Raw genomic sequence first — 27,510 nt, forward strand, 5'->3', positions numbered from 1 at the left:
GGGGGGGGGGGGGGGGGGGGTTGAGAGGGGGAGAGAAAGGTAGTGGACAGGAGTGGGATGGGGATGGGGGGGGGGAAGAGACCTTGTACAGATGCGCTGGTCGTACAGAGAGTAACCCGCTGGTCCAGCCTGTGCCGTGGGGCTGTGTTTATGATAGTGCTGTCACAATACTCTACAGACGGCAGCTATATATCTTTAACCGCGTAGCAATTTAATGCCCTACTGCAAAGACCATTTTGGCTCTTTATTTTAACCCCCCCACCCCCCACCCCCCCCCCCCCCCCACCCCACACACACACACTCCTGCCCCACTGTATCTCTTGGGGAGGGTAAACACAGCTGTAGTTCGCTCTTGGAGATCAGACTGATCGAACTAACGTCACCCGTTTCTTCTCTCCAGAGATGCCGTCTGACCCGCTGAGTTACTCCAGCCCTTTTTGTGTCCTTCTTCAGATTATTGGCGAGGAGCTTCTGTCCCATTCCCGGGAGTGGGGAGAGCCGGGGGAAAGTGTCCCATCAGTCCTGCGACAGCCGCCCTAGCCCTGGCCCCAGTGGCGTTGCCGGTTGCCGGGAGTGTGAGAGGGAACGTGTGTCTCTCCGGTTCACGGCGTTTAGGACCTCTCTCCGTGACACCGGCTAATACTTGGCGGCTTCACGCCCGATGCCATGGTGATACAAAGACTCCCCGCCGTGGAAAGCACGGCAGCTTTGCCTGAGAATGATCGTAGAGACTAGCAAGACAGATCTATAAACCAAACCCCAAATTTGCACCTCACATTTCGCTTGGGCAGCTTACACCCCAACGGTATGAATATTGACTTCTCTAACTTCAAGTAACCCCTGCTTTCCCTCCTTCTCCATCCCTCCCCCTTCCCAGTTCCCTGACTAATTCCACTGTGCTCCTGATTACATTTGCCTGATGGTATGCCTTCTATCCTAATTCCATTCCTTCCCTCCAGAGATGCAGCCTGACCCGCTGAGTTACTCCAGCACTTCGTGCCTCCTTGTCACTTTCCCCTCAGCTAACAATGAACCATTCTGCAGTTCCTTGTTCAACGTCCCCTTTGATCTGTGTCTTCACACCTTACCCTTTCTTATCTCCGTATGCACCTCTCCCCTGACTCTCACCCTGAAGAAGGGTCTAACGTCGCCCGTTCCTTCTCTCCAGAGATGCTGCCTGTCCCGCCGAGTTACTCCAGCTTTTTTTTTTGCGTCTTTCTAGGGGAGCTTGATAACAACCAGTCCTAACTGGGATAGTCCTAACTGTCCTGAGTCTGTCCTGAGAGGTCGGGAATCCGCCCACAGGTCCACTTTGGAAAGGTGACACATCTCAAGCTGAAAGAAATATGCCCATTTTCTTCTGATCATTTAATATCCAAGACTAACTCATTATATCTGATAAGAAACTGGAAAGAAGGGGAGCGCGGCTGGGGTGTGAAATTACAGGCAGCATCTCAGGAGAAAAGGAATAGGTGTCGTTTGGTGTCGAGACCCCTCTCCTGCACCTTGTCGCTATCTCCGGCAGTTCCCTCTCCCCCGACTCTCAGCCTGAAGAAGGGTCTCGACCTGAAACGTCACCCGTTCCTTCTCTCCAGAGAGGCTGCCTGTCCCGCTGAGTTACTCCAGCACTTTGTGTCTATCTCCGGTGTAAAGCAGCATCTGCAGTTCCTTCCCAGGCAATGTGTAGAATCAAGGCGCGGGCGACCATCCACAATTCAACAATCCACAATTGCTCAGTCAGCAATGACAACTCACGGACCTGAACATAATAAAAATAACTCGCGTGAACACCTCCTGCCTCTAAATAAAAACAGCAGATTTCAAAGCATGGCCACCAAGTTCCCAAAACATTCTTCATTGGCTCCCTGTGTCGTTATTCCACTCTGCATTGGCGCAATTTGCAATACCAAATATTATTGGGCGCTGTAATGCGTCCCTTGGCCTGGTTGCCTCGGCTCATAAGATTGTACAATAATTTCACATCGAGTGAAAAGTCTCGACGTTAACTGGTCAAACAACGCTGCGGGGCAGAACACCCTGGAGAGGTTAGTAGGTATTTTGAGAATGTGTGAACGCACCCTCCACGCCGGTGAACGTTGGTTATTTTCAGGGGTTAGTTTCAACGCTCACACGTTAAAGTAAACCGGGCCAGCGATTAGAGGCCAATTCTGAAATAGTTTTCACAACTTTTAACCAACAAAACCTATTGGAATGGAGTGGCGCGGGGCCGAAGATGGACACAAAAATACTGGAGTAACACAGCGAGACAGGAGGGTCACTTGAAGAAGGGTCTCGACCCGAAACGTCACCCATTCCTTCTCTCCAGAGATGCTGCCTGACCCGCTGAGTCACTCCAGCATTTCGTGTCCATCTTCGGTTTAAAACTGCACCTGCGGTTCCTTCCTTCACAGATTGGGCCAACGGACACTGGGAGTTGAGTAATTTCTTACATACTTTGGCGATTGATAGATGGATGGAGAGGTATAAGAGATAACTGCAGATGCTGGTACAAATCGAAGGTATTTATTCACAAAATGCTGGAGTAACTCAGCAGGTCAGGCAGCATCTCGGGAGAGAAGGAATGTGTGACGTTTCGGGTCGAGACCCTTCTTCAGTCTGAAGAAGGGTCTCGACCCTAAACATCACCCATTCCTTCTCTCCCGAGATGCTGCCTGACCTGCTGAGTTACTCCAGCATTTTGTGAATAAATACCTTGGATGGTCTGGATTTTAGGGGTGGGGGGGGGGGGGGGGGGGAGCTAAATAGATTGTTCCCACGGAGGCATCTCAAGAGTCCTATCCACAATAACCGTACAGCATTGGACAGCGATGGCAAGACCATCATGAAATTATCTCCTCATTTCCCTGCTGGTGTGGACTATCTGACATAATAGGTTTTGTTGAGTTTGATAGCGCTCTAGGGGCTAGTGGAATCAAGGGTTATGGTGAGAAGGCAGGCACGGATTATTGATTATGGACGATCAGCCATGATCACAACGATTGGCGGTGCTGGCTCGAAGGGCCGAATGGTCTCCTGCGCCTATTTTCTATGTTTCTACAATTCCATTAGGAGAAAGCACCAGATTCTTGTCTCGGAACTACATTTCTTTCAATATTATCGATTTCAATATTTAAAAACATATTTCAATATTTTCTAGGTTTTCTTCAAGATCTCTGGTTTCCTCCCACACTCCAAAGACGCACAGGGTTGGGGGTTAATTGGCTTGGTGTAATTGTAAATTGTCCCCATTGTGTGGAGGACATTGTTAATGTGCGGGGGTCGCTGGTCGGCGCGGACTAGGTGGGCCGAAGGGCCTGTTTCCGCGTTTTGTCTCTAAAACTAAAACTAAATTATTAATGAGGAAAAATGCTTTTTTTTGGTTACTTTTTACTTTTCAGTGCAAGTCACTGTAACATATCCCAGCACCTTGTTGCCGTTAGAAGCAAACTTCTAATATTTTCCGGCTTGGCCACGAGTTACTCTTTCTTGGTACAAATTGGTTCCTCTGGTGTGGAATATGGGATTCTTATTAGTGTCTTTTGTCACCAGTCTGAAGAAGGGTCTCGACCCAAGAGGTCGCCCATTCCTTCTCTCCAGAGATGCTGCCTGTCTTGTCCCGCTGAGTTACTCCAGCTTTTTGTGTCTCTCTTCTGATTCTTATTACCTGTTGCCGCAGCTACGGGTTTAAACCGAAGGCAGACACAAAAAGTTGGAGTAACTCAGCGGGACAGGCAGCATCTCAGGAGAGAAGGAATGGGTGACATTTCGGCTCGAGACCCTTCTTCAGACTGGTTTGGGAATAAGTGAAACGAAAGATATATATCAGTCTGAAGAAGGGTCTCGACCCGAAACATCACCCATTCCTTCTCTCCTGAGATGCTGCCTGTCCCGCTGAGTTACTCCAGCATTTTGTAAATAAATACCGAAAGATATAGACGGTGACGTGGAGAGATTAAAAGAACAATGAATGAAAGATATGCAAAAAAAGAAACGATGATTAAGTAACCAGGGCCAGGCCATTGTTATAAGAAAATAACTGCAGATGCTGGTACAAATCGAAGGTATTTATTCACAAAATGCTGGAGTAACTCAGCAGGTCGGGCAGCATCTCGGGAGAGAAGGAATGGGTGACGTTTCGGGTCGAGACCCTTCTTCAGTCTGAGGACCTAAATCCTCAGGTCCTTCAGTCTGAAGAAGGGTCTCGACCCGAAACGTCACCCATTCCTTCCCTCCCGAGATGCTGCCCGACCTGCTGAGTTACTCCAGCACTTTGTGAATAAATAACAGGCCATTGTTAGCTGTTGGGTGAAAACGAGAAGCTAGTGCGACTTGGGTGGGGGAGGGATAGAGCGAGAGGGAATGCCGGGGCTACCTGAAGTGAGAGAAATCAATATTCATGCCACTGGGCTGCACACAATGGTCCGAGTGTAACGCATTTACGTACCTGTATCACGTTGCCACTGGAATAAACAACGCTGTGTCATCTCAACAACTCTCTGATTCCGTGAAACGGCAAATAAGAAACACAATTCTTGCAGACCAATGGTAAACTAGCAAGATTGTTTAAAAAAAAAGTAAAAATCATCAAAATTAAAAACAATAATGAGCAGAGAAAATACTTAGCACGACGCAAATCAATCAGGTGCTTTCTGAAAGGTTTGAGGAAGGGTCACTTGGAAAGGTGACACATCTTAAGCTGAAATATATCCATTTCCTTCCGACCCCGCGATCAGTTAGTGCCCAAGACTAACTCATTATATCTTATAAGAAATTAGAAATCAGAGGACCGTGGCTGGGCCTTAAGATTACGGGCAGCATCTCCGGAGAAAAGGAATAGGTGATAGAAACATGGAAAACAGGTGCAGGAGTAGGCCATTCGGCCCTTCGAGCCTGCACCGCCATTCAATATGATCATGGCTGATCATCCAACTCAGTATCCCGTACCTGCCTTCTCTCCCTACCCCCTGATCCCTTTAGCCACAAGGGCCACATTTAACTCCCTCTTAAATATAGCCAATGAACTGGCTTCAACTACCTTCTGTGGCAGAGAATTCCACAGACTCACCACTCTCTGTGTGAAGAAATGTTTTCTCATCTCGGTCCTAAAAGACTTCCCCCCTTATCCTTAAGCTGTGACCCCTGGTTCTGGAGTTTGGGGTCGAGACCATTTTCCAGCACTTTGTGTCGATCTCCGGTGTAAACCAGCATCTGTAGTTCCCTCCCCCCTGACTCTCACTTAGTCTGAAGAAGGGTCTCGACTCGAAACGTTACGTATTCCTTTTCTCCAGAGACGCTGTCTGACCCGCTGAGTTACTCCAGCATTTTGTGTCTGTCAAATGTTTTCATCATCGTTTTCCAACTATATGTAACACAGGAATGTAACTCGGAATTAAATGTCGTTTCTTCATTACTGAAATGACAAAAACAAACAGTTTATGGAGTTTATATCTGGAGGTGAATGTTTTAGAAGGCAGCTTTGTGTGGAATACTTAAATCAATCAAGAGCTTTCTCATCGAAGCAATCTTCGGAATTTTAGTACAGAAACGCAGCAAAAACTCTGAACTACCCACTAATTTCCTTTTGAAGTGCAATAGTTATCGATACTTTTCGCGCTTTGGTTATAATTTGCTGATATTGGGAATGGTTTGAAGGTTTGTACTTATTCACTGGGGTTTAGACCAGACAGGCATTTCTAGCCTGGAACAATAACAACAAACACTGCCTTTGTGTGATTTTTAAAGAGTGGTGTATTTAAAATAACTAGGCCATTCCGCAAAGTGACTTAATACAGTTTGCTCAGGAAAACCAATTATCACATGGATTACACCCTCTTTGTTGCTGCCCATTCACAATTTAAATATGTATCTGTGGAGAAGCGGTGGTCTTCTCGTTAGCAGCTTCACACATGTGCTGTCCTGCAAGCTTTTCAGATGCAAAAGGAAAGCATAAATTAACCAAAAAAACAACCCATGGCTGCCATTTGATTATTACTCCAGAATGTCTTGATAGATTTATTTAGCAATTACTAAAGTGCGCACGATGCATCTGTACATAACTTACCATCCTAATGGTACAGGCCACATGGCCTGTAGACTCCATTCACACCCAGACTTTGTTCAGATGCGGAATTAATTATTGCTCTGCCTATCTATTGACTTAGCAATTCTCCGATCGGCGTCCATGTCAGTTTACCGGCGAAGAGAGAGCTGGATAGAGCACTTAAGGATAGCGGGGTCAGGGGGTATGGGGAGAAAGCAGGAACGGGGTACTGATTGAGAATGATCAGCCATGATCACATTGAATGGCGGTGCTGTCTCGAAGGGCCGAATGGCCTCCTCCTGCACCTATTGTCTATTGTCTATTGTCTACTACAGCGGTAGAAGTTGTGAAGATTCATGTCATCGTCTATTTGATCTTTTTTTCCCCTGTTGCGTTCAGCATTTATCACAAACGCGCTCTTTCCAGCCACTGTAGAGAACTCTCAGATATGCGTAGGAAGGAAGTGCATGCGCCGGTTTAAATCGAAGGTAGACACAACAAACTGGAGTAACTCAGCGTGACAGGCAGCATTTCTGGAGAGAAGGAGCGGGTGACGTTTCGGGTCTGAAGAAGGGTCTCGACCCGAAACGTCACCCATTCCTCCCCTCCAGAGATGCTGTCTGTCCCGTTGAGTTACTCCAGCTTTTTGTGTCTATCTTCTGCTTCAATGTACGTTGCCTTGCCTAGGCTAGCGTAATAGTCATGCCTGCCTTTTAATATGGAGATGAATGTCACAACAAAATGAGCATGCTGCCTTATCTATTTTTTACCTTTGTGAGAAAGGATGTGTATCCTGGAATATTTAATGCCTCAAATATCACAATCAAGGTATTTGACATTTCCACCATGTGATTAATTATAGTGTGTTTTGAAAAAAAAAATTAGAATTACAACCTTTAAAGCATGACTAGAAATAACATGTTATTAGGTGAGGACAATCGTACCAATTACCCTCTGTATCTCGGCAGTGAAGGGCTGGCAATACGCACCATTGTACCTGTACCTCACTCTACTTGTGCATATGATAATAAACTTGACTTGATAAACATACCAGCTCTCAGCTGTTAATTGCAACGGAATATTCTGAGGATAATTACACTGCAAATAAAATATGCCCAAGTGCACAAGGTTAACAAATGCACATCTTCAGGCTGATTACTGCTGGGGTGCTGGTGCTACTGAATCATGTTGTTTCCAAGATGCCCAAGGGCGGCGAATTCGATGGGCTAGTATGGGATTTAATGACCAACGACTACTTGGAGTTTGAAGCCAATTGAAAAGGAAACAAAAAATGTCTTTGGTCCTGCAAGGTGGGTGTGTTTCAGGACATTGATCCATTCCCTTGTAGACTTCAGTCCACTCTACATAATCGACCATGGCTGCGCATTGATTTAAACAAGATGCAGGCGATAGGGTGATGCTCTAGGGTTTGTGAATTAGCTTAAGTAGAAACAACTATAACTTTAGAGTGACTTAAGCTACAGGTACATTAGAAGTGAGAGTGTTTGATATATGTGCCGGATGTTTTAAAATAGTTGATACCACAAAATGTACAACTACCTAGAAAATAATATGAAACGTTAATTTAGTCAGGATAACATTTCACTATTAATGGCGTGGGCTTTTCAGGTTTCACTTGGAAGCCACACAATGTGTAAAAGGAAGGCATTTCAGAGGAAGCTGTGGAATGTCAAATATATTTCAGTCTGTTTAGTGATCGGTAATCCCCGGTGTGATTATATGGAATCTCCTGTGCTTCAGATACAAACATAATGGACAAATGTTCCCCTGAAGATAAATCACACACTCACTTTCTGTGCATAAGCAGAAGCTGCAGCCTTTCTCTCCACAGCCAAACCCATTATAGGTTTATTCTCTTGATGGCAGCACTAATACTGATATTTTCTCAGTGAAGTCCTTGGCTAGAATTCCAAGCTTGCCTCGTTGTCAATTGAACTTCACGTCTAAAGATGTAATGCACTTTTCTAGGTTCTTGGCTGGTTGGGAGAAAGGGAGACTGAGAAGGGTCCAGCTTCACAAACTCCACAGAATGGTTGGGAATGGACAGAATTGGGATCTAACACACCAGTTCCCAGCCTTGAGCGCCGGTCCTTTTATCTGAAACAAAATAACTTCGCAGTCAGGAGGTGATGCAACGAAATAAAATAATACAAGGACACAAAGTGCTGCAGTAACTCAGCGGGTCAGGCAGCATCTCCGGAGAACATGGATAGGTGATGTTTCACATAGTGCTGGAAGAACTCAGCAGGTCAGGCAGCATCTCTGGAGAACATGGATAGGGGATGTTTCACAGAGTGCTGGAGTAACTCAGCGGGTCAGGCAGCATCTCCGGAGAACATGGATAGGTGATGTTTCACATAGTGCTGGAAGAACTCAGCAGGTCAGGCAGCATCTCTGGAGAACATGGATAGGGGATGTTTCACAGAGTGCTGGAGTAACTCAGCGGGTCAGGCAGCTTCTCTGGAGAACACGGATAGGTGATGTTTCACAGAGTGCTGGAGTATTCTGGAGAACATGGATAGGTAGCGTTTCACAGAGTGCTGGAGTAACTCAGCGGGTCAGGCAGCATCTCTGGAGAACATGGATAGGTGACATTTCACAGAGTGCTGGAGTAACTCAGCGGGTCAGGCAGCATCTCTGGAGAACATGGATAGGTGACGTTTCAGGTAGAGACTTCATCAGACTGTTCGTAGAAAGGTAGACAGTGTAGCAGGAAAAGGGGAGAGGCAGGGCAAAGCTTGGCCGGTAACAGGTCGATATAGGTGAGGGCATAAATACGAGACTGGGAGACAGTTAAATGAGAGAATGTACATCCCTTTCTCCAGGGCAAAGCTCCTTCCTTCTTCCATCATGCTTACCTCATCCAATAATTGCATTTAGCTCTTGACCCTGGTACTGTTCATTGAAATACAACTTACTAGATTCTATGGAAACACGAGGAACTGGAATTTGAGTGAAACACAAAGTGGTGGAGGAACTCAGCAGGTCAGGCAGCCTCAGTGGAGGGAAAGCCAGACAATGTTTTGGGTCAGGACCTTCTTCAGACTTTGATTCTATACTTTGTTAGCGCACTTGTTGGGCTCAGTTTCCCTTTATTTCTGACCATTTTTCCTTAGCTCATTCTCTGTGTTCTTTGTTGATCGCACCACAGTATTGTAAAACGTTTCCTGCCTGGTTTAAACAGGAGCCGGTGCCTATACACTGCCCTTTGCAAGAGCTGTTACAGATTCCTCACTTGTTAGACCAGTGAGACATAATAAAGACTCTTATCTGACACACGTGAACTGTTTTCTGCCCCGGTAAAGAGGAAATTGAATAGTACTTGATCTTTATTTCCAAAGACCCATAAAAAATAAAGGGTAATAACAGCGTGAAGAAGGGTCTCGACCTGAAACGTCACCCATTCCTTCCATCCAGAGATGCTGCCTGTCCGGCTGAGTTACTCCAGCATTTTGTGTCTATCTGACCCAATTAGAAATTAGCCTCCTTCTGTAAACATCCTAATTATATAACTTGGCATAGTATAGTTTGAATAAAATATATCGGAGTTATTCTTGTGATTTAGTTTGCCATCAGTTCCTGACACATGAGCCAGTTGCAACCTCAATGTACATTTCCAGAGGTAGCCACAACTTACATACTTTGGTATTCCTGCTGACACTGTGATACGTAGAGTCAGAAGTTGGTCATGTAGTTGGGCAGGAACGAAGTGGGCAGAGCAGTTATTCTCATGTTTTCAGGTCTACGCAACATTGCTCTGTTGGGATTCCTCAGCCCTGCATCAGAGAATTGGTGTCGACCACTGCAAAACAACCTGTATTGTTAATGTAGGAAAATATTCCAAACGTCTACAGAGGAACAATTATCTGGACACAAACCAATTACAACAAAACATTTGACCTTTATGGTAAAAGCGTGAGAAATAATTAAAAAGAAAACTTAAAGTTGGTTTTCGATCATAGCAACCAACTTACAGTTGCCAACAGGATTAGTACGTTTGAGGCTGGGTAAATTTCAGACTTCAGGAAAGGAAGGGAGGGCATGAAAAGAGAGTAATCTAGAAATATGAGATCCTCTGTATTTTTGTTCCTCCAATACTATTGTTATAACAAGCCTAATTACCTGCCTAATTACCTGCAGCTTAATCTTCACTCTAGACTGTTAGATCCTCTGTATTTATATTAAAAGAAGATGGCCAAGTGAATGTGCTTCTCCCAGAGCACAAGACATGAAAATAAGGGCAGGGTGGAGAAATTAAAAACAGATATTTGTGTCTACCTTCATGGTAGAAGAACAGCCATTTCACTGGATGTAGTGGGCACAATGGGTCTAGAGTGAAGATTAAGTTGCAGGTAATTAGGCTTGTTATAACAATAATATTGGAGGAACAAAAACTGAAAGAATGCTAAGACTCAATGATCAGCAACGCATGATTTTGAAAAAGTGTCTTTGGAGACGGGGGTTATAAAATTCCATAAATTCTAGAGCAGTTTCTACGGAATGGCAGGTAGAAAATGTAGCTTCATTATTTGAGTAAAGCATGAGAGAGACTGTGGAGAACTGCAGCCCAAGTAGCCCAAGTAAAGTAATTGTTGCACTCATAGACTGAAAGATTAATTGAGCTCAGAAACAGGATCTTTGGCCCACCACATCCATTGACCAGCAAGTACCTATCCATACTAATACAATTACATGCACTTGGTCTGCAGCCATCTATATGTTTGCAATTCATCTGTTTGTAGTTGTAGAGATCTTTCCTAAAGGTTGTGAGTGTACCTTCTTCCATCATCCATTTGCACAATGCATTCCAGATTCCAACGAGCATTTGGGTCAAAAAGTTCTTCTTCAGAACCTCTAACCCCCTGCCCTAATCTATGTCTTCAAACCTTCGAAACCGCAGCTGGGGGTAAACATTTCCCACTGTCTACCCAATTCTTGCCCCTTGTAATTTTGTACACGTATTAGTCCCTCTCCTCAACATCCTCCATCGAAGGGGACCAAGCCCAACCAATCTAGAGTCATCGTCATAGACTGATACAGTGTGGAAACAGGCTCTTCAGCCCAACTTGCCGACACCGGCCAACATGTCCCAGCTACACTAGTCCCACCTGTTTGTGTTTGGCCCATATCCCTCCAAACTTGTCCTATCCATGTACCTGTCAAACTGTTTCTTAAACGTTGGGATAGTCCCAGCCTCAACTACCTCCTCTGGCAGCTTGTTCCATAGACCCACCACCCTTTATGTGAAAAAGCTACCCCTCAGATTCATTTTTTTTTTCTCCTTCACCTTAAACCTATGTCCTCTGGTCCTTGATTCCCCTTACTCTGGGCAAGAGACTCTGTGCACCTACCTGATCTATTCCCCTCATGATTTTGTCATCTCCCCTCGTATCTGACACACCCCACCCCCTGCAACATCCCTGTGAGTCTCCATTGCCCCACATCCAGTGCAGTCACATTCTTCCTACAGTGCGGCAGACCGAACTGCGCACATTTCCCCAGCTGTGACCCGGCAAAACGTTCAGGAAGTGATAATGGCGCATTTAGAATGCAGGAAAAGGGTTAGGCAGTGTCTGTATGGGTTTATGAAAGGACAATCCCGTTTGATGAATCTACTAGAATCTTCTGAGGTTGCACCCAGCAGAATAGACGAGGAGGAACCTGTATTATATTTGAACTTCTGATTTGGTGCGACACTAGACTAGAGGTTGTTAAACAAAATGTTGAGCTCATGGATCGACATAAAGCATTCGAGTAAGATCATGTCATAATTGACAGGAGCAGAATTAGGTCATTCGGCCCATCAAGTCTACTCTGCCATTCAATCAAGGCAGATCTATCTCTCCCTCCTAACCCCATTCTCCTGCCTTCTCCCCATAACCTCTGACATCCATACTAATCAAGAATCTATCGATCCCTGCCTTAAAAATATCCACTGACTTGGCCTCCACAGCCTTCTGTGGCAAAGAATTACGCAGATTCATCAACCTCTGACGAAAGAAATCCCTCCTCATCTCCTTCCTAAAAGAATGTCCTTTAATTCTGAGGTTGTGACCTCTAGTCCTAGACTCTCCCACTAGTGGAACCATCCTCTCCACATCCACTCTATCCAAGCCTTTCACTGTTCTGTACGTTTCAACGAGGTCCCCCCTCGTTCTTGTAAACTCCCATAAATATAGGCACAGTGCCGTCAAACGCTCATTATTTTAGGCACCAAATCTGAGGAAGGATGTGCTGGCTCTGGAGAGGATCCAGAGGAGGTTTACCAGAATGATTCCAGGAATATCATATCATATCATATATGTACAGCCGGAAACAGGCCTTTTCGGCCCTCCAAGTCCGTGCCGCCCAGTGATCCCCGTTCATTAACACTATCCTACACTCACTAGGGACAATTTTTACATTTACCCAGCCAATTAACCTACATACCCGTACGTCTTTGGAGTGTGGGAGGAAACCGAAGATCTCGGAGAAAACCCACGCAGGTCACGGGGAGAACGTACAAACACCTTACAGTGCAGCACCCGTAGTCAGGATCGAACCTGAGTCTCCGGCGCTGCATTCGCTGTAAAGCAGCAACTCTACCGCTGCGCTACCGTGCCGGACAGGTTAGCCTATGATGAGCATTTGTCGGCATTGGCCTGTACTTGCCGGAGTTTAGAAGGGTGAGGGGGGGACGGGGAACCTCATTGAAACATACAGAATCGTGAAAGGCTTGGATAGAGTGGATGTGGAGAGGATTTTTCCACTGGTGGGAAAGTCTAGGACAAGAGATCATAGCCTCAGAATTAATGGACGTTCTTTTAGGAAGGAGATGAGGAGGGATTTCTTTATTCAGAGGGAGGTGAATCTATGAAATTATTTGTCACAGAAGGCTGTGGAGGCCAAGTCAGTGGATATTTTTAAGGCTGAGAGAGATAGATTCTTGATTAGTACGGGTGTCAGAGGTTACGGGGAGAAGGCAGGAGAATGGGGTTTGGAGGGAGAGATAGATCAGCCATAATTGAATGGCGGAATAGACTTGATGGGCCGAATGGCATGATTCTACTCCTATTCCTTATGACCTTATGACTTATGACCTTATGTCAGGTGATGAAGTGTCTTCTGGGGATGTGTTGAAGGGACAGGTCACACTTATGTAGGTCGTAGAGACTTGACTGGTGTGGCTCAAATTGAGATGGTGAACAGACAAGGTGGCTGGGATAAAACGACCTGCTATAGAACTGTAACCTGAACAATAGACAATAGACAATAGGTGCAGGAGTAGGCCATTCAGCCCTTCGAGCCAGCACCGCCATTCAATGCGATCATGGCTGATCACTCTCAATCAGTACCCCGTTCCTGCCTTCTCCCCATACCCCCTCACTCCGCTATCCCCAAGAGCTCTATCCAGCTCTCTCTTGAAAGCATCCAACGAACTGGCCTCCACTGCCTTCTGAGGCAGAGAATTCCACACCTTCACCACTCTCTGACTGAAAAAGTTCTTCCTCATCTCCGTTCTAAATGGCCTACCCCTTATTCTTAAACTGTGGCCTTGTTCTGGACTCCCCCAACATTGGGAACATGTTTCCTGCCTCTAAAGTAGGGTCCCGACCCAAAATGTCACCTCTCCATGTTCTCCAGAGATGCTGCCTGACCCGCTAGGTTACTGCAGCCCTTTGTGTCTCCTTTTGCAAACCTGCATCTGCAGTCCCTTGTTGCTGCTATTAAACAATGAAAGTTTATGGTTTTCAAAAGAAGGAAAGAAATACCAAGGAAGCAATGGGGCTGTGCAATGCTTCCTGCTTACTGGAAGATGCAAAACATCAATGTGTCAACGAAAAAAATATTTCAGTGTGAGTACAGTTATAATCTTTACACTGCAGTATATTGATGTGTATCGTGTGCTTGTTGATACACATGGTATATGATGGCCAACAATTTATTTTCCTAAAAAAGTTTGCGCTAAATTATTTTGAAATACGCAATATGGAATTATGAAAAATCTATGGTCCACAAAACGTTTTCTATGTTCTTGGATATATATCATATCTTGTATCCTGGGTATACCCCAAAGCACGACACGTGGGATGGATCGCCTCTGAAGTGGAAATACTGTTGTGTTGCTTTTGGGGTTTAGCGGTTGCAGCTCCTAGACTGTGAACAGCATCCCTCTCCCCATCAGAACTGCCCCCTCCATCGACTCCTTTGAGTCCAGGCTCAAAACCTATTTCTACTCCCTAGTGTTTGAGGCCCTCTGAGGTGGCGCTGCGAACTGTTTATGTATGTGCTGTTATGTTTGTGTGCCATTGTATGTTCGTTTCTTAGTACCTGAACTGATGTACAGCACTTTGGTCAACGTGGGTTGTTTTTAAATGTGCTATACAAATAAAATTGACTTGACTTGACTTGACTAGAGTGGGTGTTGAGGCAGAGGGGCAGCAGCTCTACCAGCTGTGCCACTCTGCCACCACTATGTGTTCTCGGGTATTATTTTGCCATATGGGGGCACAAAACGTGGTCTCAGTCGGACATGCCTCCCAAAAGGCAGGGTTAAAGACATGCCGCACTGCGTCAATATGGCACTGAATTTTCCAGCCTTCGTTGGGTGTTCAAGTATTTGGACTGATACTTGCCCCAAACGCTACTTGTCCAATAAGTTCCTGCCCCCAGGAACACGAGAGCTCATAACCATGTCACTGCGTGAAGCACACAGGCAACTGTGTAGCTTTATCTGTGGAGTGAGAGTAAGTGTAAAATAATTGTGCCCCTTCTACAATCTTAAATAGTGAGAAACTCCACCTTGAGCCCCCCAAAGTATAAATGAGATGAATGACCATTTAATCAGTTTGTGGTTGAGGTAGGAATAGCTACCCCAACACCAGGAGATGGACATGTTTTCACCTCGTGGGAGTGGATCTCTTAACTTCAGCAATTTAGGCAGGTGGGGGGGTCTCAGTTTGGCATTGCACCCCAAGACAGCATCACTGACAATAGCGTCTCTCCAAAGTGCTGCACTGAAGTGCTATACAAATAAAATTGACTTGACTTGACTTGACTAGAGTGGGTGTTGAGGCAGAGGGGCAGCAGCTCTACCAGCTGTGCCACTCTGCCACCACTATGTGTTCTCGGGGATTATTGGACTCTGCGCTCCACTTGGAACGGACCTTGAAACACGTGGAACTGCAGGTGCTGGAATCTTGAACAAACCACAAAGTGCTGGAGGAACTCAGCAAGTCAGGCAGCATCTGTGGAGGGAATGGTCAGGCAACGCTTCGGGTCGGGACCCTTCGTGAGACCGGTAACAGGGACGTGTTGAAGCTTATTCTCCCGTTTGACACAAACGGGACGAGTGCCAACAGGCCATGGTTTAAATGTGCACATGTGATTTTGTTTTTTCCTTTTTTGGCTCCTGCACGGATAGAGAAAATTAGCCTGCGATTACGTGCTATGATTTATTGTGACAACTGAAACATTTCTAAATTAAATAATGAATTCAATAGAAATCTAAGAATATTCATTGGTGAACTTATTGCACAAAATTGTTCCTAGTCATTGGACTGAACTATTGAATTAGTTACAACATTAGTTTGATACATTTTTCTCTCCGTTTTCTCCTCCTTGTGTTCTGCTGCAGGTTGCCAGCCATGACCCATCATTGTTGATCTGTGGGGGTCTGAGGATCAGAGGCTGGAACCTTGGCATGAAGATTGGCACAATTGCCCTCTGATCGCTCGGCAAGACGCAACCGGTGAGCTTGGCTGGCGCCAATTTTTACCATTTACCCATTTCAGGTTAAATCCACAGTGGGATATTTCTGGTCAGGTGTATGTTTGACGGAGTTCCTCACTCAATGGTCGACAATAGTCGAAGGGTTTGTGATATTTGATGTTCACTGGCCTGTCACTTACTCCTCCTATCTGAGGAGAGATTTTGTGATCCACCATTCTGATCGCTTGATTGATATAGAAAAAATAAATGCAATTTGTCTTTAAGAAATCTTCATTTGAATTTGAAGGAGTGAGAGAGAGAGAGAGAGAGAGAGAGAGAGAGAGAGAGAGGGGGAGGGGGGGGGGGGGGGGGAGAGAGAGACACAGACTTTCTCCCAAATTTGTTAATCTTGATATTGTGCAGCTCTTATTAGAAGTCAGGCTGCAATTTACATTTTCAAGGAAACCAATTACATTGTTGAAGAGCAGCATAAATCTGGCCATTTATTCAGAGGTCAGTGACCCTGGATTTAAACTCGAGTCACAACACTGCCAAATGCCAGGAAGTTTTGCCCCTAGCTTGGTTGCTGAGTCCAGTTCACCCGTGTAAAATACACAATGCAAGTGGAGCTGGCCGTGTTGTAAGACCAGCCTGTTGCAGAACTTAAAACCTGTGAGCATCTGAGGGAGATAAAGGTCTAGACTTGGGTTTTACCAGCTGACTTTAAAATTCCATTTTAGTGCACTTGAAATCAGCCTGAATGGGTCTGTCTGCCAAGTTTCATCAAATTGACACGAGTGTGAGAGAACTGGGTTCTTGCTGAATATTGAGCGTTTTTTTATGCACCGTGCTAGTTTTGACACATGCACTTGAAAGGAGTGTCACTGCAAGAGAGCTCGGGAATATCTCGATGCATTGTAAAAGTTCTTCAGTGAAAAACTTTGCAAATTCTGCTTCTTAAAGAACTCTGAGCAATATTGTTTATACCGAAAAATATGGAAATACAACCCTACTTTAAAGTCGAGATATCATTCCCAAAATACAGAACAGTATATGATTCCCTCTTTAAACATCTGTAAATTTTCTACAGCAGTATATACAGCTCCATTTTCCAAAAATGTACACACCGAGCTTTGGTGCTTGGTGATCGAAACCATTATATCTCTGGCAAATGGTACGGTGAATATTCTCATTTCCGTCTACGTTGCAGTTTAAGATCTAATTCAGTAAAGTTAGCATGAAGTGTTGGTATACGATTGTAAATAATGAAGATAAGTTGATAGATATATTAATGTACATATCAGTGAATTCAAATGCAGATATAAGAAGTCGTGCTTAAATAATTGACTCCATTTCAGAATGCCATCGTTTGGGACCTTAGAATTGCAATAGTTGATGCCAAGTATATATTAATAAACATATCAGTGATTCTAAATGCAGATATGAGGTCCAGCTGCTTAAATAATTAAATGTGTAGGAAGGAACTGCAGATGCTGGTTTACACCGAAGAGGGACACAAAATGCTGGAGTAACTCAGCCGGACAGGCAGCATCTCTGGAGAGAAGGAATGGGACTTAAATGATTGACTCCATTTCAGAATGCCGTAGTTTGAGAGCAGAGACTTGCAATAGATCCCACTCGCTGTACACGAGTAATTACTGTCAGTATTTTGCCAGATTAGCGCTGAAAAGCTACATGTCCACAGAGTGTTCCACCTCTGCTAGAACAAAAAACAAAATCTGACCCAATTCAATTTGTACATGTGTGGATTTTCTCAGGCTCTTGATGATCAAAAACAAGTGTTAACGTTTGTGTTGAATAGGAAACAAACACTCTGGGTCTTCCAGCTTTCAGCCTGAAAATGGTTCCACTTCGCAAGTGACCTACAGAGGGTCAATCATTTGAAGTAAAACTGTTAGAAATGATAATCGCAGGATCTGAGGGTGAACAATTACAATTTTTTAACCGTGGAATAGTTATGCTGTTATCTACTCGAATATGTGAAAGAATTAGTAGATTCATTACAGGTTCATTAGAACCTGTTTCAGCGTTTATTTTGCCTCTACCTTTTCTGTTCAGCCAATCTCGTGAACATTTGTTGTTTTTAATTATCTGGAGACCATGAGATCACGTCAGACTGGCCTTTTTGGGTAATTGGATTAACCTGCATAAATATGTTAATAAATTAAAATAACAATTAAAAAAAACCCTGTACAATAACAACAACAAAAAAAAAGTATTTTGCACGAGGAAAAATAAGCACCAAAATTAATCAAAGTTCACTAATTCTCCGTAACAAAAGTATTTAAAGTCTGAGGTAATATTTGGTATTGGTGATAGTGCATTTGATTGTTATTTATTGCTAAAACATAATTATTTTCAGAATGAAATATGGTTCTTAATAATAAAAAAACCCAATAAGCAGTAATGCATTAAAGGGAATAAAATAACTCCCATTTGACATTGGGGTTTTTATTATCAAAAAATACTTTATTCAAGAAATAAATATATACAAAAGATGTTCCTTCCAAAACTCCATGCGACATTCTCGGAGGCTATACATACATTCAATACATACATTCAATACATACATTCAATACACCAATTACACAAAATTACCCCCCCACCCTTACCACTCGTGAGGCTGCCCCAGAGGCCGACTGTACTAATTGTTTATGAATGCCTAATCTTTTGTGCAGCCAGTATTTTGAACTTCATTTTATTGAAATCACTTTTACGACTTTTTGTTTCATAAAATAATCAATCAATGATCCTGAAAAAAAGATTTATTTCAGTCGGGGACAGTTTCTGAAGTCACAGTTAGCTCTTGCTATGTTAATGATCAAGGAGTTTCTCCAGACCTGACCCTGTTGGTTTTACCTAACTTTACTGTTATTGGGTCGACCTGAGGCCAACGAGCGCCGCGACCAGGTATCGGGAACTTTACTTCACCCTCTTTCACCGTAACTGGTAGCTTAATATTTTAGGAAGTGAAACAGTTCACTAATCATCTGCTTTTCAAAACTGCTTTCATTTGTAGAAGTAAAACGCCGTGGTAAGTATCTTACGCCATTTAACCAACTGTTTAGTAAAGGTACTCTGTTATATTTTGTTGGCCAATAACAAAATGTCTTTTGAAATGATGCTGTAATATTTGCTGGCAATGAAATAGATAATTCAGCCAACTTATTTCCAGGCAATGTGACGTTGGCACGTGGGTTGGGAGATGTGATTCTGAAGTTGTATGCTTGTTGATGCATGTGATATTCATCTTGGTTCATGTACCGCTTGGGCGGTGTTTTAGTTTAGTTTGGAGATACAGCATGGATGCAGGAGTTCGCACAGTTTCTACGTTATCCCACTCTCCCATCCACTCTGTTACACAATAGGAGGGATTTACGGAGGCCAATGAACCTGCAATCCCACACGTCTTTGGGATGTAGAAGGAAACAGGTCCTTCATCCCACGCTGACCATCGATCTCCCACTCACACTAGTTCTATGTCATTCCACTTTCTCATCCACTCCCTGCACACTAGGAGCAATTTACAGAGGGCCAATTAACCTGCAAACGCACATGTCTTTGGGATGTGGTAGGAAACCAGAGCACCCGGAGAAAATCCAGGCGGTCACAGGGAGACCGTGCAAACTCCGCACAGACAGCACCCAAGGTCAGGATCGTACCCGGGACTCTGGTTCTGTGAGGCAGTGGCTCTATCAGCTGCACCACTGTGCCTTCCTCTGGCTGGAGTTGGTGATACTGATATAATGCTGGAACAGGTGAAACGGATTGGGAAATATAGTATTTGCTGGGAAACATAGTTCTCAAGTGGTACACAGATTGAGAGATGCGGTAATGTTTTTGCTTGTCAAGATTCAGATTTTGTTATCCTTCCTGGAAAATTTCATAATAATGTGCCTGTCAATGGCTGTGATACTGATATATTTTACAGGAGGTCTAATATTGCTACTACCTCTTTTGAGATTGATAAGAATGTATGTCTCTGAAGATTTGATGCTGGTATATTTGTCAGGAAATTTAAAACCAGGATATTATCAGGAAGCTGGTATATCTGTCAAGGGTGAAATACTAGTAGCTTGTCTGGCACTAGGATAATGGCGGAGCTGTCAGTGATTATCATGCCGTGTGCTTGCCTAGAGATGTGGCACTCGGCAATTGTCAGCAGATACCAGAAGAATAAACGTGTTAGTGGTTGAGCCAGGAAGAAAATCTAAAATGCTACAAAAACAAATCACTACTTGCATAAGTTGATGGGGAAATATAATGTTGATGGATTTCAGGTAGCTAAAATCTTGCTCCAGTTTTGGCATCATCCAGGGTTAGTATATGTGTGTGTGTATATATATATATATATATGAATTTATGTGTAAATATATATAGGTGTAATGCTTGAAGAAGGGTCTCGACCTGAAACGTCACCCATTCCTTCTCTCCAGAGATGTTGCCTGTCCGGCTGAGTTACTCCAGCATTTTGTGTCTATCTTCAGTTGAAACCAGCACCTGCAGTTCCTTCCTGCGCACGTACGCACACACACACACGCACACACACACACACACACACACACACACACACACACACACACACACACACACACACACACACACACACACACACACACACACACACACACACACACACACACACACACACATACACACACACACCTATTACATATGCTATATAAATCTTTAAGGTAAAATGCCATATGATGTTATGGAGGGCCCTATATATATATATATAGGGCCTTCCATAATGTTTGGGACAAAGACCCATCATTTATTTATTTGCCTCTATACTCCACAATTTGAGATTTGTAATAGAAAAAACCCGCATGTGGTTAAAGTGCACATTGTCAGATTTTAATAAAGGCTATTTTTTATACATTTTGGTTTCACCATGTAGAAATTACAAAAGTGTTTATACATAGTCCCCCAGGTTTCAGGTCGATCAAATCCCGAACAAACAGACTTAAGAACAGTTTTTACCCCAGGGCCATACGAGAACTGAACACTACCTTCTGCACTAGGCAACACTGTTAAAACTTTTGTACTTAATATAATTGTATTTATTTGTTTTTGCATTTATTGCATATATGTTTTTACGCACCGTCAGGATTGGCTATTTTTTAATTTCGTTGTACTCGTTGCAATGACAATAAATAAATATTATTATTATTATTATTCAGGGCACCATAATATTTGGGACACAGCAATGTCATGTAAATGAAAGTAGTCATGTTTAGTATTTTGTTGCATATCCTTTGCATGCAATGACTGCTTGAAGTCTGCGATTCATGGACATCACCGGTTGCTGGGTGTCTTCTCTGGTGATGCTCTGCCAGGCCTGTATTGCAGCCTTCTTTAGTTTATGCTTGTTTTGGGGGCTAGTACCCTTCAGTTTTCTCTTCAGCATATAAAAGGCATGATCAATTGGGTTCAGATCGGGTGATTGACTTGGCCACTCAAGAATTGACTATTTTTCAGCTTTGAAAAACTCCTTTGTTGCTTTAGTAGTATGTTTGGGATCATTGTCTTGCTGTAGAATGAACCGCCGGCCAATGAGTTTTGAGGCATTTGTTCGAACTTGAGCAGATAGGATGTGTCTATACACTTCAGAATTTATTATGCTACCACCATCAGCAGTTGTATCATCAATGAAGATAAGTGAGCCAGTACCTTCAGCAGCCATACATGCCCAGGCCAAAACACCCCCACCACCGTGTTTCACAGATGAGGTGGTATGCTTTGGATCTTGGGCAGTTCTTTCTCTCCTCCATACTTTGCTCTTGCCATATTGAAAAAAGTTAATCTTCGTCTCATCTGTCCACAAGACCTTTTTCCAGAACTGTGCTTGCTCTTTTAAGTACTTCTTGGCAAACTATAACCTGGTCATCCTACTTTTGCGGCTAGCCTGTGGTTTGCATCTTGCAGTGTAGCCTCTGTATTTCTGTTCATGAAGTCTTCTGCGGACAGTGGTCATTGACAAATCCACACCTGACTCCTAAAGAGTGTTTCTGATCTGTCAGACAGGTGTTTGGGGATTTTTCTTTATTATAGAGAGAATTCTTCTGTCATCAGCTGGGGAGGTCTTCCTTGGCCTGCCAGTCCCTTTGCGATTAGTAAGCTCACCAGTACTCTCTTCTTAATGATGTTCCAAACAGTTGATTTTGGTAAGCCTAAGGTTTGGCTGATGTCTCTAACGGTTTTATTCTTGTTTCTCAGTCTCATAATGACCTCTTTGACCTTCATTGGCACAACTTTGGTCCGCATGTTGATAAACAGCAATAAAAGTTTCCAAAGGTGATGGAAATACTGGAGGAAAGACTAGGTGCTGAGAGCTCTCTTGTACCTGCATGAAGGAGGCAATTAAATACACGTGAGCAATTACAAACACCTGTGAAGCCATTTGTCCCAAACATTGTGGTGCCCTGAAATGGGGGGACTATGTATAAACAAACACGGCTGTAATTTCTACATGGTGAAACCAAGATGTATAAAAATGGCCTTTAATAAAATCTGACAATAATAATACATTTTTTTATTTTATTTTAAAAAATTTTTTTTTTTTGTGCAATGTGCACTTTAACCACATGTGATTTTTTCTATCACAAATCTCAAATTGTGGAGTACAGAGGCAAATAAATAAATGATGGGTCTTTGTCCCAAACATTATGGAGGGCTATATATATATATATATATATATATATAATGGTCTTGTCTGAAGCTGTGTATATTCTGCCCCATTCCCTACTTTCCATAAGGGAGATTATGCTGTGAGAAGTTCTGCTTTTTGGCATTTTACGTTCTTAAGAAAGATTTGCATTTATATAGCATCCTATCGTGCACTTGTGACAGAAGAGAATACCACCAACTAAAGGATTGCTTTTGAAGTGTGATAATTGTTTCATGATATAGCCAACAAGTGGCAGATCTGATCTTTTATTTTGTGTTGTGGCATTTTGGAATGGAATGTACTGAGCTCTTTCTCTAAAATTGACCTGTAATCTTTGAGGAACATCTAAAAAAAAAAGCACTTTATGCTTAATGTTTTGCATCAAAGTTGGCACTGGCAACCACTAGTTAGGACTCTGTCACTATCCATAGACCTGTTCAAATGCCTTTTAAATGTAATTGTGTCTGTTTCTACCACAACCTCAACATTAATCAGAATTAAAGGATGTTCTTTTAGGAAGGAGATGAGGAGAAGTCTCTTAAGTCAGATGGTGGTGAATCTGTGGAATTCATTGCCACAGAAGGCTGTGGAGGCCAAGTCAGTGGATATTTTTAAGGCAGAGATAGGTAGATTCTTGATTAGTATGGGTGTCAGAGGTTATGGGGAGAAGGCAGGAGAATGGGGTTAGGAGGGAGAGATAGATCAGCCACGATTGTATGTCCGAATAGACTTGATGGGCCGAAAGGCCGAATTCTACTCCCATCACTTATAACCTTATGATCTTATTATTGGGAATGCCATTATTCAGAAGTGATTGGAGATGGACTCATTTATAGTTGGGTAATGAACTGGGAAGGTCGTGGAAGTAATTAAGAGCTTGGATTGATGAGTTAAAATGGAAGCAAAGTTGAAAGCAGCAAAACACCAGGAGAAGAGTAAATGTGGATGTGGATATGGAACGGGATTGTGGAAATTGGGAGGAAAGGTTTATAGGGATATATGGGCCAATGCATGCAAATGAGACTAGCTTAGATGGGGCATCTTGGTCAGTCTGGACGAGTTGGGCTGAAGGGCCTGTTTCCGTGCTGTATGACTCTTAAGTCATCGAGTGCAGAGGCAATGTGAAAAATGCAGTATCTTGAAGAGCCACTCATTGGTACAGGCATGCAGAAGGTAATGGGTGTTGAGACAAGGAGGAACATTCAAAGGAATCAGTGTGTGGTGCTGGTCATACTAAAGTGTTATCACTGACATAACTGTTACACGTGCATCAAATGATAAGTTGATTATTAGGCCAAAAATTAATCAAAATTCATATAAACACATCAATATAATGAGTACCTAATTGTCCACTTTAATGACTTTCAATAATGGGGTAATGAAGGTTCCAGTCATTATCAGTGAGTAATGGGTGGCAATGACAACCTTGCAGTATTCTTTTAATGATTTTGCTTTTACTCGAGGAATTAGACATTTCTTTAGGTTGATTTGTGTGCCTCTCAAGCTGTTTGGACTATTTTTGAGAACCAAGATACTTTTCTGTTTCAGGCATTAAATATATCTAAAATATGGAGCAGCTGAGTCTCATTTTGTGATGCCTGCGTAGTCATCATCTAGATTGTCTAATCGGGTAGACGGTTGCAGAGAGAGTAACAGGTCTTGTGCAGTAGACAGGTCTGACACTAAGCCGCCTGACTTGCTGCAGGTCTTGCAAGATGGATATGAACAGTGCGGAGCATCTAATGGCCAGGGCTACTTGTGGGTGGCAACAAGGAACTGCAGATGCTGATTGATGCTTGAATGTTGTGCCTTGAACATAACAAAATATTCCACCACTGGGTTTTAGTAAATAATATTTGACACAGAAATGTAATGGCAGCAACTTAATCAAGGAGTTGGATTTTAAGGAGGGCTTTTAAAGCAAAGGTCTTTTCTAAGAGAATTCCCAAGTTTGGGGCGGAGACAGCTGATTCAGCCATCAGTCCTGACCACAAACGTCGTCTGTCCATTCCTTCCGCAGATGCTGCCTGACCCGCTGAGTTCCTCCAGCACTGCTCACGATTCCAGCCTCCGCAGTTCCTTCTTCCTATCGAGTCCATGTCCCAAGATTAGAAATAGTTCAGCCAGAGCTGAACGCACTTCTCAGCATCTGCAAACGATGGCGTCTTGTGCTTCTTGTGCTTCTTGTGGACGGTGGTGGAAAGATTGGTGGAAACAGGGCCACGACGTGAATACTCTTTCCTTGACCCCTGCAGTTCCTTGTTGGTATGCACATGTAGTCCTTGCCACTAGATGCTCCGCACTGTTCGTATCCATCTTGCAATACTTGCAGCAGATGAGACAGCTTTGTGTGAGACCTGTCTACTGCACAAGACCTGTCACTCTCTCTGCAACCGTCTACCCGATTAGACAATCTAGACGACGACAATCTAGATGAAGATGTCTCCAGCTGATTGGTATGGGTTTGTTATTGTTACGTGCACCCAGATAGAGTGGGGGAAAAAATGTTGTTTTGCGTGCTACCCAGGCAAATGAGGGCATTTGTAAATCATCAGCCCAAGACAAGGGTGAGATGTACTGTAGCTAGTGATGGAGCTGAACAAACGGGGAATGCACAAGAGGCGAGGGTTAAGGTAAAGATTTGAGTTTATGCAGGGATCTCAGGAATCTAGACCCGAAACATCACCCATTCCTTTTCGCCAGAGATGCTGAGATCCTGCAGTATTTTGTGTCTATCTCAGGAGTTTAGTTCAGTTTATTGTCACATGTACCGAGGTACAGTGAAAAGCTTGTAAGGATGGAGGCCTGAGTCCTGCTTTTTTAGTTTAGTTTAGTTTAGAGATACAGCGTGGAAACAGGCCCTTCAGCCCATCGAGTCCACACTGACCAGCGATCACCCTGTATACTCTAGGGACAATTGACATTTATACCAAGCCAATTAACCTACAAACCTGTACGTCTTTGGAGTGTGGGAGGAAACCGAAGATCTCAGCGAAAACCCACGTGGTCACAGGGAGAACGTACAAACTCCGTACAGACAGCACCCGTTGTCAGGATTGAACCCGGGTCTGTCAGGCAGCAACTCTACCGCTGCGCCACCGTGCCACCTTCATGAAGCTGCTCTGACCCTCCGTTCGTTGGTCATAAGTGTTCAGATACAAACATTGTGCAATGGCCATTCAAGGTGCCCAGTGTAACCTGCTCTAGGTTTATTTATCCACTGATGCGACATGAACATTGGTGCCTCTCCACATCATAACAAGAGTCAAGTGTGTTTTATTGTCATGCTTCCCAAAATGGAACAATGACATTCTTACTTGCAGCAGCACAACAGACATGTGTAAATATATGTACATTTAAGACTACATTTAATCGATGGTCGGTGATGGGCGAAGGGCCATTTTCCATGGTTTCTCTCTCATTCAGTAAATCAGTCTGAAGAAGGGTCTCGACCTGAAACATCACCCATTCCTTCTACCCAGAGATGGTGCCTATCCCGCTGAGTTACTCCAGCATTTTGCGTCTATCTTCGATGTAAACCAGCATCTGCGGTTCCTTCCTACACCAGGTGTCGGAAGTTATGGGGACATGGCAGGAGAATGGGGTCAGGAGGGAGAGATAGATCAGCCATAATTGAATGGCGGAGCAGATTTGATGGGCCGAAAGGCCTAATTCTACTCCTATCACTTATGACCTTATGATCTTATGACCGACACAATCAATCATTTAAGATCCTTCTACTGGGTTCCATCAATCCCTATCACTGCTGGCACAGCCTGAGTGAGACCCGGTCACTTCCTCTCTTCTGGCCCATCACACACTTCCAGGGCAGGTGCAGAGTGAAACTCCTTATACTCTGGAAACAAGGAACTGTTATTCCGAGAGGAATGAATGTCACAAAGTTAGGTTTCACCAGCAGCAAATTCGCGAATGTTTTTTGGTATCTTCAAGAGTAGAGAGCTCATGAACTCCCCCAGTAGTTTCTCCATCTTTGGATGCTCCATCAGATAGACTTATCATAAGTGATAGGAGCCAAATTAGGCCATTCGGCCCATCAAGCCTACTCCGCCATTCAATCAGGGCTGATCTATCTCTCCCTCCTACCCCATTCTCCTACCTTCTCCCCATAACTCCGGACATCCGTACTAATCAAGAATCTATCGATCTGTGCCTTAAAAATATCCACTGACTTGGTCTCCACAGCTGTCTGCGGCAAAGAATTCCACAGATTCACCACCCTCTGATTAAAGAAATTTCTCCTCATCTCCTAACTAAATGAACGTCCTTTAATTCTGTGGCTATGATCTCTAGTCCTAGACTTTCCTACTCGTGGAAACATCCTTACCACGAAAGGCTTGGATGGAGTGGGGTACTGATCATCCACAATCACTACCCCGTTCCTGCCTTCTCCCCATATTCATTGATTCTGCTATCTTTAAGAGCTCTATCTAACTCTCTTGAAAGCATCCAGAGAATTGGCCTCCACTGCCTTCTGAGGCAGAGAATTCCACAGATTCACAACTCTGGTTGAATTTTTTTTTCCTCATCTCCATGCTAAATGGCCTACCCCTTATTCTTAAACTGTGGCCCCTGGTTCTGAAGTGGAAAAGATTTAATAGGAATCTGGGGGGTAACTTTTTCACACAACGGGTGGTGGGTGTATGGAACAAGCTGCTAGAGGAGGTAGTTGAGGCTGGGACTATCCCATCATTTAAGAAACAGTTAGACAGGTGCATGGATGGGACAGGTTTGGGTGGATATGGACCAAGTGCAGGCAAGTGGGACTAATGTAGCTGGGACATTGTTGGCCGGTGTGGGCGAGTTGGGCCGAAGGGCCTGTTTCCACACTGTATCACTCTGACTCGATGATTCTATGACTAGCTATAAATATTGTATGAAGCACGTCGAGCCATTTACAATGTACAGATACATGATAAGGGAATAACGTTTAGTGTAAGGTAAAGCAAGTAAAGTCCAATCAAGAATAGACTGAGGGTCACCTTGATTGTTTACTGCCAAAGTGTACTACATTGTAACACTTTTGTGTTGTCATTAGAGGCCAGTT

At 43.7% G+C, this 27,510-nt stretch overlaps 1 protein-coding gene across 4 annotated transcripts in view; it reads left to right on the plus strand.

Moving 5' to 3' along the window:
• Positions 1-27,510, plus strand: part of znf536 (zinc finger protein 536) — a 429,810-nt gene that overhangs the window by 5,124 nt on the left and 397,176 nt on the right. For 3 of the 4 annotated variants that reach the window (XM_078400451.1, XM_078400450.1, XM_078400452.1), the window contains exon 2: positions 15,678-15,791. The gene's annotated coding sequence lies outside the window, so the exon portion shown is untranslated. Of the gene's footprint in view, positions 1-15,677; positions 15,792-27,510 lie in introns of those variants that run through there. The other variant, XM_078400453.1, reaches the window with a different exon arrangement.

The sequence above is a fragment of the Rhinoraja longicauda genome, chromosome 6 (assembly GCF_053455715.1).
Source record: "Rhinoraja longicauda isolate Sanriku21f chromosome 6, sRhiLon1.1, whole genome shotgun sequence".
In the NCBI taxonomy this organism is placed as follows: domain Eukaryota; kingdom Metazoa; phylum Chordata; class Chondrichthyes; order Rajiformes; family Arhynchobatidae; genus Rhinoraja; species Rhinoraja longicauda.